At 37.7% G+C, this 11027-nt stretch overlaps 2 long non-coding RNA genes across 2 annotated transcripts; both read left to right on the top strand.

Annotated features, from left to right (window-relative positions):
- The first annotated feature begins 2952 nt into the window (after positions 1-2952).
- On the top strand, positions 2953-4653 carry LOC148112255 (uncharacterized). Its single transcript, XR_015729622.1, has 2 exons — positions 2953-4056; positions 4248-4653. It is a non-coding gene; the product is annotated as an uncharacterized LOC148112255 (long non-coding RNA).
- A 191-nt stretch (positions 4654-4844) lies between these two features.
- LOC117670965 (uncharacterized) lies at positions 4845-6966 on the top strand. Its single transcript, XR_015729621.1, has 3 exons — positions 4845-5330; positions 5537-6270; positions 6455-6966. It is a non-coding gene; the product is annotated as an uncharacterized LOC117670965 (long non-coding RNA).
- The last annotated feature ends 4061 nt before the right edge of the window (positions 6967-11027 follow it).

Raw genomic sequence — 11027 nt, 5'->3', positions numbered from 1 at the left:
TGGATAATAGATTTTATACTATTTTTGCCTGGCGTAATTTGGGCCATGGCAATGGTTCTTAGAACCAGAAAGAGAAACTCAGCAGCCCATTTTAATTCTAGTTGTGGCTGTTGATGGATCATAGATTTTATACTATTTTTGCCTGGCGTAATTTGGGCCATGGCAGTGGTTCTTAGAACCAGAAACGAAAACTCAGCAGCCCATTTTAATTCTAGGTGTGGCGGTTGATGGATCATAGATTTTATACTATTTTTGCCTGGCGTAATTTGGGCCATGGCAGTGGTTCTTAGAACCAGAAACGAAAACTTAGCAGGCCATTTTAATTCTAGGTGTGGCTGTTGATGGATAATAGATTTTATACTATTTTTGCCTGGTGTAATTTGGGCCATGGCAGTGGTTCTTAGAACCAGAAAGAGAAACTCAGCAGCCCATTTTAATTCTAGGTGTGGCTGTTGATGGATAATAGATTTTATATTGTTTTTTGCCTGGCGTAATTTGGGCCATGGCAATGGTTCTTAGAACCAGAAAGAGAAACTCAGCAGCCCATTTTAATTCTAGGTGTGGCTGTTGATGGATCATAGATTTTATAGTATTTTTGCCTGGCGTAATTTGGGCCATGGCAGTGGTTCTTAGAACCAGAAAGAGAAACTCAGCAGCCCTTTTTAATTCTAGGAGTGGCTGTTGATGGCTAATAGATTTTATACTATTTTTGCCTGGCGTAATTTGGGCCATGGCAATGGTTCTTAGAACCAGAAAGAGAAACTCAGCAGCCCATTTTAATTCTAGGTGTGGCTGTTGATGGATCATAGATTTTATAGTATTTTTGCCTGGCGTAATTTGGGCCATGGCAATGGTTCTTAGAACCAGAAAGAGAAACTCAGCAGCCCATTTTAATTCTAGGAGTGGCTGTTGATGGCTAATAGATTTTATAGTATTTTTGCCTGGCGTAATTTGGGCCATGGCAATGGTTCTTAGAACCAGAAAGAGAAACTCAGCAGCCCATTTTAATTCTAGGTGTGGCTGTTGATGGATCATAGATTTTATAGTATTTTTGCCTGGCGTAATTTGGGCCATGGCAATGGTTCTTAGAACCAGAAAGAGAAACTCAGCAGCCCATTTTAATTCTAGGAGTGGCTGTTGATGGCTAATAGATTTTATAGTATTTTTGCCTGGCGTAATTTGGGCCATGGCAATGGTTCTTAGAACCAGAAAGAGAAACTCAGCAGCCCATTTTAATTCTAGGTGTGGCTGTTGATGGAAAATAGATTTTATACTATTTTTGCCTGGCGTAATTTGGGCCATGGCAATGGTTCTTAGAACCAGAAAGAGAAACTCAGCAGCCCATTTTAATTCTAGGTGTGGCTGTTGATGGAAAATAGATTTTATACTATTTTTGCCTGGCGTAATTTGGGCCATGGCAGTGGTTCTTAGAACCAGAAAGAGAAACTCAGCAGCCCATTTTAATGCTAGGTATGGCTGTTGATGGATAATAGATTTTATACTATTTTTGCCTGGCGTAATTTGGGCCATGGCAATGGTTCTTAGAACCAGAAAGAGAAACTCAGCAGCCCATTTTAATTCTAGGTGTGGCTGTTGATGGATCATAGATTTTATAGTATTTTTGCCTGGCGTAATTTGGGCCATGGCAGTGGTTCTTAGAACCAGAAAGAGAAACTCAGCAGCCCATTTTAATTCTAGGAGTGGCTGTTGATGGCTAATAGATTTTATAGTATTTTTGCCTGGCGTAATTTGGGCCATGGCAATGGTTCTTAGAACCAGAAAGAGAAACTCAGCAGCCCATTTTAATTCTAGGTGTGGCTGTTGATGGAAAATAGATTTTATACTATTTTTGCCTGGCGTAATTTGGGCCATGGCAATGGTTCTTAGAACCAGAAAGAGAAACTCAGCAGCCCATTTTAATTCTAGGTGTGCCTGTTGATGGATCATAGATTTTGTAGTATTTTTGCCTGGCGAAATTTGGGCCATGGCAATGGTTCTTAGAACCAGAAAGAGAAACTCAGCGGCCCATTTTAATTCTAGGTGTGGCTGTTGATGGATCATAGATTTTATAGTATTTTTGCCTGGCGTAATTTGGGCCATGGCAGTGGTTCTTAGAACCAGAAAGAGAAACTCAGCGGCCCATTTTAATTCTAGGTGTGGCTGTTGATGGATCATAGATTTTATAGTATTTTTGCCTGGCGTAATTTGGGCCATGGCAATGGTTCTTAGAACCAGAGAGAGAAACTCAGCGGCCCATTTTAATTCTAGGTGTGGCTGTTGATGGATCATAGATTTTGTAGTATTTTTGCCTGGCGAAATTTGGGCCATGGCAATGGTTCTTAGAACCAGAAAGAGAAACTCAGCAGCCCATTTTAATTCTAGGAGTGGCTGTTGATGGCTAATAGATTTTATACTATTTTTGCCTGGCGTAATTTGGGCCATGGCAATGGTTCTTAGAACCAGAAAGAGAAACTCAGCAGCCCATTTTAATTCTAGGTGTGGCTGTTGATGGATCATAGATTTTATAGTATTTTTGCCTGGCGTAATTTGGGCCATGGCAATGTTTCTTAGAACCAGAAAGAGAAACTCAGCAGCCCATTATAATTCTAGGTGTGGCTGTTGATGGAAAATAGATTTTATACTATTTTTGTCTGGCGTAATTTGGGCCATGGTAGTGGTTCTTAGAACCAGAAAGAGAAACTCAGCAGCCCATTTTAATTCTAGGTGTGGCTGTTGATGGATAATAGATTTTGTACTATTTTTGCCTGGCGTAATTTGGGCCATGGCAATGGTTCTTAGAACAAGAAAGAGAAACTCAGCAGCCCATTTTAATTCTAGGTATGGCTGTTGATGGATAATAGATTTTATACTATTTTTGCCTGGCGTAATTTGGGCCATGGCAATGGTTCTTAGAACCAGAAAGAGAAACTCAGCAGCCCATTTTAATTCTAGGTATGGCTGTTGATGGATAATAGATTTTATACTATTTTCGCCTGGCGTAATTTGGGCCGTGGCAATGGTTCTTAGAACAAGAAAGAGAAACTCAGCAGCCCATTTTAATTCTAGGTATGGCTGTTGATGGCTAATAGATTTTATACTATTTTTGCCTGGCGTAATTTGGGCCATGGCAATGGTTCTTAGAACCAGAAAGAGAAACTCAGCAGCCCATTTTAATTCTAGGTGTGGCTGTTGATGGATAATAGATTTTATACTATTTTCGCCTGGCGTAATTTGGGCCATGGCAATGGTTCTTAGAACCAGAAAGAGAAACTCAGCAGCCCATTTTAATTCTAGGTGTGGCTGTTGATGGATAATAGATTTTATAGTATTTTTGCCTGGCGAAATTTGGGCCATGGCAATGGTTCTTAGAACCAGAAAGAGAAACTCAGCAGCCCATTTTAATTCTAGGTGTGGCTGTTGATGGAAAATAGATTTTATACTATTTTTGCCTGGCGAAATTTGGGCCATGGCAATGGTTCTTAGAACCAGAAAGAGAAACTCAGCGGCCCATTTTAATTCTAGGTGTGGCTGTTGATGGATCATAGATTTTATAGTATTTTTGCCTGGCGTAATTTGGGCCATGGCAGTGGTTCTTAGAACCAGAAAGAGAAACTCAGCAGCCCATTTTAATTCTAGGTGTGGCTGTTGATGGCTAATAGATTTTATACTATTTTTGCCTGGCGTAATTTGGGCCATGGCAATGGTTCTTAGAACCAGAGAGAGAAACTCAGCAGCCCATTTTAATTCTAGGTGTGGCTGTTGATGGCTAATAGATTTTATACTATTTTTGCCTGGCGTAATTTGGACCATGGCAATGGTTCTTAGAACCAAAAAGAGAAACTCAGCAGCCCATTTTAATTCTAGGTGTGGCTTTTGATGGATAATAGATTTTATACCATTGTAGCTTCACAGACTGCGGGTAGGAACAAGCCAAATGTCGTCTTACTGGAAAGAGACGACGATTCCTTGGCAGAGGAAAGGAAGAAACTAGAAAGAAGAAAAGAAGAAACAAGAGAGCAAGGCCTTCGGTTTTGATCTGGCCTTCTATATCCTTAGGTAATTTTAGCTGAGTTTCTTATTCTTCGAAATGGAGAGGAGAGATAATCATCCACTGTTGGGGATACATTGTTCCTTGGGAGTAACATAACACTTGCTTCTGAGAAAACAGTAACTACATTGTATTTTGTATTCTTAGTTGTAAACTCCAATGGCAACTGAAGCAACATTGTTTTTCTTTTATCTCAAAGGCATGTACTACACCATCTAGGAAAACAGAAGAATCAGTTGTCAGCCTGCAGTGTTGATGGTGAAAATGGAAGAGGAATGAATAGAAAACAAGAATGAATCTGATTTTCATCAAGAATGCTACTTCATCAAGTAAATGAAAATTGACCTGTAGAAGAATCACACAAAACATATGTTAGTCTCATTAAGACAGCACACCACATACATTAATTCTAGGTGGAACCAGTGATTGGAAATAGATTTTATATTTTTCTGCCTGGCATAATTTTAGGTGATGGTTCTTAGAACTAGGGAGAAAATCTCAGCAGCTTTTTTTTAATGCTAGGTATGGCCCATGATGTATAAAAAATTTCATAGTTTTCTTGCCTGCTTAGTCCTAGATCTGGTAATGGTTCTTAAAACCAGAAAGAAAATCTCTATGGACCTTTTCAATGCAAGCTGTGGCCATGTATTACTAAAATTCTCATTACTTTTTTGGCCTGGTGTAATTTTAACCCTGGCTGTGGTTCTTAAGAGTTGAGAGGGCCCCACTAGCCTCTCCCAGTCCCTGAGGATCATACTGGAAGGGAATCCTTCTGGATCACCCCCCTCCCTACTTTACACCTTTAGTCTATCAAATTTCACACACAGCCAATGATCATCATTCTCAGTGCAGTTGTAGTTTTCTTGCCTGAAATAATTTAGCCATGGCAATGTTTGTTAGAACAAAACAGACAACTTAACAGCCCCTTTTAATGTTAGGTGTGGCTGGTGATTGACAATAGATTTTATTCTTTTCTAGCCAGGTGTAATTTTGCTTATGGCAATGGTTCTTAGAACCAGAAACAAAAGCTTAAGTGGCCCATTTTAATGCTAGGTGAGGCCATTGAGAAATAAAAGATTTTATAGTTTCCAGCTTCACAGACTGAGGGAGGAACAAGTGAAATCCTGCTGCCAAATGTCTTGTTCCTGGAAAGAGACAATGCTTGCTGAGCACAAGAGAGGAAGAAAGAAGAAAAAGAAGAAAAAAAGAAATGAGAGCAAGAAAATATCCATAGCTCAAGCCGCCTTGGCCTTCAGCTGTGATGTGGCTTCTACACGCTGAGGTAATTTTAGCCGTGTCTCTTATTCTTCAAATTTTTAGTATATGGAGGGGGAGGATGATCATCGACTAACTGACAGTCCATTCTTACTAAGTAAGATAACACTTCTGTCTGAGGAAATAGTAACCAAGGTGGATTGTATATTCTTAGTAGTAAAACGACTGGCAGCTGAAGTAATGTTGGTTTTTGTTTTTGTTTTAATCTCAAAGGGGCATGTACTACACTGTCTTAGAAGACAGAAGAGTCAGTTGTCAGCCTGCAGTGTTGATGGTGAAAATGGAAGAGGAATGGAAAGCAAGAATGCCTTTTCACGAAGTAAATCAAAATGAGCCTGTAGAAAAATCCCCCAAAGCATGTCAGTTTCATTAACAGAGGACACCACACTTTTTAATGCAAGGTTTGGTCGGTATTTTATAAAAGATTGTATAGTTTTATGGTCTGGCATAATTTTAGCCATGACAGTGGTTCTTAAAACCAAGAAGAAAATATTTATGCCCCCATTTTAATGGTAGCTGTGACTGTGGATTATGGCAATACTAATTAGTTTTCAGGCCTGGCGTAATTTGGGCCATGGCAATGGTTCTTAGAACCAGAAAGAAGATCTCCTCGGCCATTATTAATGCTAGGTGTGGCTGTTGATAATAGATTTTATACTTTTCTTGCCTGGCATAATTTGAGCCATGCTGATCGTTCTTAGAACCAGAATGAAGAACTCAGCAGCCCATTTTAATGCTAGGAGTGGCTGTTGAACGATAATAGATTTTATAGCTTCACAAAGTGAGGGGAGGAACAAGCCAAATGTCTTCTTCCTGGAAAGAGACAACGATTCCTGGGCAGAGGAGTGGAAGAAACAAGAGAAAGAAGAAGAAACAAGAGAGCAAGAAAATATCCACAGCCCGACCTCTTAAGACTTCGGTTGTGATCTGGCCTTGAACAAAGTGAGGTAATTTTAGTTGTGTTTTCTAAATATTAGGATATGGAGGGGGGGTTATCTTCCCTAACCAGTTTTCCTAGGGAATAAGATAACAGCTCTGCCTGAGGTAATATCATAGTAACCATGGTTGGATTGTATATTAGTAGTAAAACTGCAATGGCAGCTGAAGTAATGTTGTTGTTTTATCTCAAAGGCATGTACCACACCATCTAAGAAGACAGAAGAGTCAGTTGTCAGCCTGCAGTGTTGATGGTGAAAATGGAAAGCAAGAATGAATATGATCTTCATGAAGACTGCTACTTTATGAAGTGAATCAAAACAAGCCTGTAGAAGAATCCCCCAGAGCATGTCAGCTTCATTAACACAGGACACCACACTTTTTAATGGGAGGTGTGGCTGATCTTGATAAAAGATTGTATAGTTTTATGGTCTGGCATAATTTTAGCCATGGCAGTAATTCTTAAAACCAAGAAGAAAATCTCTATGGCCCCATTTTAACGATAGGTGTGGCTGTGGATTGTGGAAATACCAATTAGTTTTCTTGGTGTAATTTTGGCCATGGTGAAGGTTCTTAGAACCAGAAAGAAAACATCAACGACCATTATTAATGCTAGGTATGACTGCTGATTGGTAATAGATTTAGTTTCCTTGCCTGGTGTAATTTTGGCCGTGGCGATGGTTCTTAGAACCAAAAAAAAAAAAAACCCTGAACAGCCTATTTTAATGGTAGGTGTGGCTGTTGATAATAAATTTTTTATATATTTTTTTGCCTGGCGTAATTTTGGCCATGCCGATCGTTCTTAGAGCCAGAATGAAGAACTCAGCAGCCCATTTTAATGCTAGGAGTGGCTGTTGAACGATAATAGATTTTATAGCTTCACAAAGTGAGGGGAGGAACAAGCCAAATGTCTTCTTCCTGGAAAGAGACAATGATTCCTGGGCAGAGGAGTGGAAATACCAATTAGTTTTCTTGCTTGGTGTAATTTTGGCCATGGCTGTGGTTCTTAGAACCAGAAAGAAAACCTAAACGGCCATTATTAATGCTATCTGCGGCTGTTGATTGAGAATAGGATTTATAGTTTTCTTGCCTGGTGTAATTTTGACCGTGGCAATGGTTCTTAGAACCAGAATGAAGAACTCAGCAGCCCATTTTAATGCTAGCTGTGGCTGTTGAATCTTTAGCATTCTGCTAAAAGCCTCTTCCAGTTCCTGAGGATCACCAAGTGAGTCTCATACTGAAAGGGAATCCTTTTGGATCACCTCCCTCCCACCTTCACACCCTTAGAAATAATTCCAGTAACAGCCAGACCTCTTAGAATCCAAAGTAAACCTTATTATGCACTTCAATACGAGGTATGGCCATCAGTCTATATATTAGGAAGTGGTTAGTTCCTAGTCAGAAAATAATTCTCTGTGGCCATTTTTAATTCTAGTTGTGGCCATTGAAACTGAGTAGATCCTTGCCTGGCTTAATTTAGGCATGGTGATGGTCCTTAAGAACCAGGAAAAATATCATTGGCTCTTTTTAAGATAGGAAGAATTGCGGCAATAAAGAGGAACATACTCCCAAGGCTCCTCTACTTGTTCCAAACTATTCCGGTCAAATTAGAGAAAAACTTCTTCACAAATCTGAATAAAATAATCTCAAAATTTATATGGGATGGGAAAAAACCAAGGATAAATTTTAAAATATTACAGGATGATAAAACTAGAGGAGGCTTTGGCGTACCAGCCTGGGAAAAATATTATAAAGCAGCGAGTTTGATTTGGATTAAGGATTGGGTCAATTTGGATAAACAAAGAATATTGAAATTGGAAGGCCACGATTTATTAAAAGGGTGGCATGCTTATCTGTGGAATATTGGAAATAAAACATACAAACATTTCAAAAATCATATAATAAAGAGACTCACTAATTGGCACCTGGTTGGAAATTAAAAATAAACATTATATGAAAGTCCCAGGCTGGATATCTACATTAGAGGCAGCAATATATCCCAATATATCAGCCATCCAAAAAATAATACAATATAAAGATGTCCTGGATGTACATGGAAGACTAAAAACACGGCAGGAGCTCAGAGACCAGGGTATAGAAATGGACTGGTGGCCTTACCTGTTAATACAAACCAGATACAAAAAAGACGAAGAAGGAGGAGTTGAAATAAAACCTAACCAGTTAGATAAATTATTAGAAACCAAAGAGGGAAAAATAATATCAAAGTTTTACAAATATCTATTAGAATTCAATTTGGCAGAAAACATAGTTAAAGGTCAAATGATAGCTTAGGCTAGGAATATTGGAAGAAACATACAATTGGAAGAATGGGAAATGATATGGGAAAATAATTGTAGAATAACAAAAGCAACAACATATAAAGAGAACCATTATAAAATGTAGTACAGATGGTATCTAGCCCCGGCGAGATTGGCAAAGATGTATGCAAATTTCAACCTGATATGCTGGAAATGTAAACAAATACAGGGAACCTTTTATCATCTCTGGTGGCTTTGCCCAAAAATTAAGAAATTTTGGATAAAAATTAGAATCTGGATAATAGAAATAACGGAAGAAGATATTGATTTAAAACCTGAGATTTTCCTGTTAGGTATACTCAAAAAAAGTAGTAGAAAGGAAATAAAGTACATTACGTTACATATAATCACGGCGGCCAGATTAACTTTAGCTCAATCCTGGAAATCAGAACAGTTGCCAACAGATCAGCAAATAATCCAAAAGATATTTATATGCGCAGAAATGGATAGATTAACTTTAAAATTAAATGATACGGAAGACTCACAGTATTTCAAAGTATGGGACAGATGGTATGATTGGATTAACCAATGGGAAAAAAAGTAACGTCAAATATAGTAAGAAATCAAAGGTAACAAATTTACACCATCATTAAGATAAAAGAAGCAAAGGTTAATGTATATATTTACATACTTATAAATTAAAGACAGGTAATCCTGTTTGTTAGTTTGTTTATAAGTAGTTTTGAATGTATTTTTAGAGTTAAGAACTTTTTGTATAATTTTTATCTTTTTATATATATATATATATTTAAATTTGATTTATATTGAATAAAGTTTGTTTTAAATCGGGGAAAAAAAAAAAAGAACCAGGAAAAATATCATCAGCTCTTTTTAAGATAGGTATGGCCGGTGGTTGATAATTTATTATAGTTTTCTTGCCATGCATAATTTTACTCATGGCTATGGTTCTTAGAACCAGAAAGAAAATCTCAGTGGCCCTTTTTAATGATAGGTATGGCCAATGATTGATAAAAGATTTCTAATTTTCTACTTTGGGATAATTTTAGCCATGTATAAATTATATTTTTGACTGATAAATATTAATCATGTACTGTATGGGGCCCTCAAGAATTTTGATTTGCTTTTGTTATCATAAACATTTGTCACTTTTGTTCCTCCAAAATCATTAAACTGGATTCATGCTTGGTAACATTTCATTTGACATGTATTTTTTGACATATAACTGAGTTTTACTCTGATTTACTGTTGTTAAGTAGGTGTGATGCTTATGGTAAGATGTTTTATCTGTTCCCTGATTTTATATATCCTTGTCATAGCACCATGATACCATAGCACCATCTTATCTCCAGGTTAAGCAAAAGAGAGATCTGTTGTGATATTCATGTGTTTGAACATTACACTTGTGTTTTCGTTTTTCTGAGAGAAATCTTTTGATGTCAGCCTCTGGCCTTTTCTGGAAGTAATTAAGAAACTAGTTTCTTTTATACCTTCCCTTTTTTTTAATCAAAAATGTCACTTTAAATTAGTGAACCATTTAGCCCAATCTTTATAATTATAATTTACCATCCTTAAAATATTGCCTGATCCTTTATGTATTTTATCTTTTGCACTGTGTTATGATTTTAAATTGTAGAAACTGTTGCAGCTGGCTTATGTTAAAGAAACAATAAAATATTGAAAACTTCCATGACTATGTTTGTGATCCTGCTGTGGAGTTGAGGAGGAGTACCAGACTCACTTCTTCGGTTGTTCCTTCTGTTGGGGAGCACCATCCTAGAAAGGCTTACTTCATTACCCTATTGTCTCTGTGACAACAAGCAAACAACTTGCTTATTTTTCTAGCCCTTCACAAAATCACAATATCAAGGCAAAGAGCCATGAAATAAACTCAAATGTACATCTGAGAAAATGTCTTACATTTGGGTTAATCTGATTAAATGTCCCAAATCTGGAATATTCCCAATCTATGAAGAACTTTGGATATACAGACACATGCACACACAACTAGTCGCCTCTAGATGAGATGGGTGGCACATAAATCTTGGTAGTACAGGGGTTTAAGGCACCCTGTTATTAAGCTGGTTATTAAGACCAGCTGCCTGCAATTACTGCAGGGTTCGAATCTCGCCAAGGCTCAAGGTTGACTCAGCCTTCCATCCTTTCTAAGGTAGGTGAAATGAGGACCCAGTTGTGGGGGCAATAAGCTGACTTTGTATAAATATACAAAAGGATGAAGGCTATTGCTTAACGCATTGTAAGCCGCCCTGAGTCTTCGGAGAAGGGCGGCATATAAATCAAATTTAAAAAAAAAAATCTAATAAATAAAAAAAAATGGACTTGGAAAAAATGTGATGATGTGTTCATAGAAGTACACTTCATGTGTTTATGAATGTTGACTTAAGATGCTGACTGAATCTCCTTAAAAACAGTTTTGGAATCATCATCGATGGAGTCCTTTTTGAAGTGTGTTGAATTATTGTGGTTTGATG

The sequence above is a fragment of the Pantherophis guttatus genome, chromosome 11 (genome assembly GCF_059756535.1).
Source record: "Pantherophis guttatus breed Tessera chromosome 11, ASM5975653v1, whole genome shotgun sequence".
Classification (NCBI taxonomy): Eukaryota; Metazoa; Chordata; class Lepidosauria; order Squamata; family Colubridae; genus Pantherophis; species Pantherophis guttatus.
The sequence above is the reverse complement of the archived record's forward strand: the minus strand, read 5'-3'. Positions and strand labels throughout refer to the sequence as shown.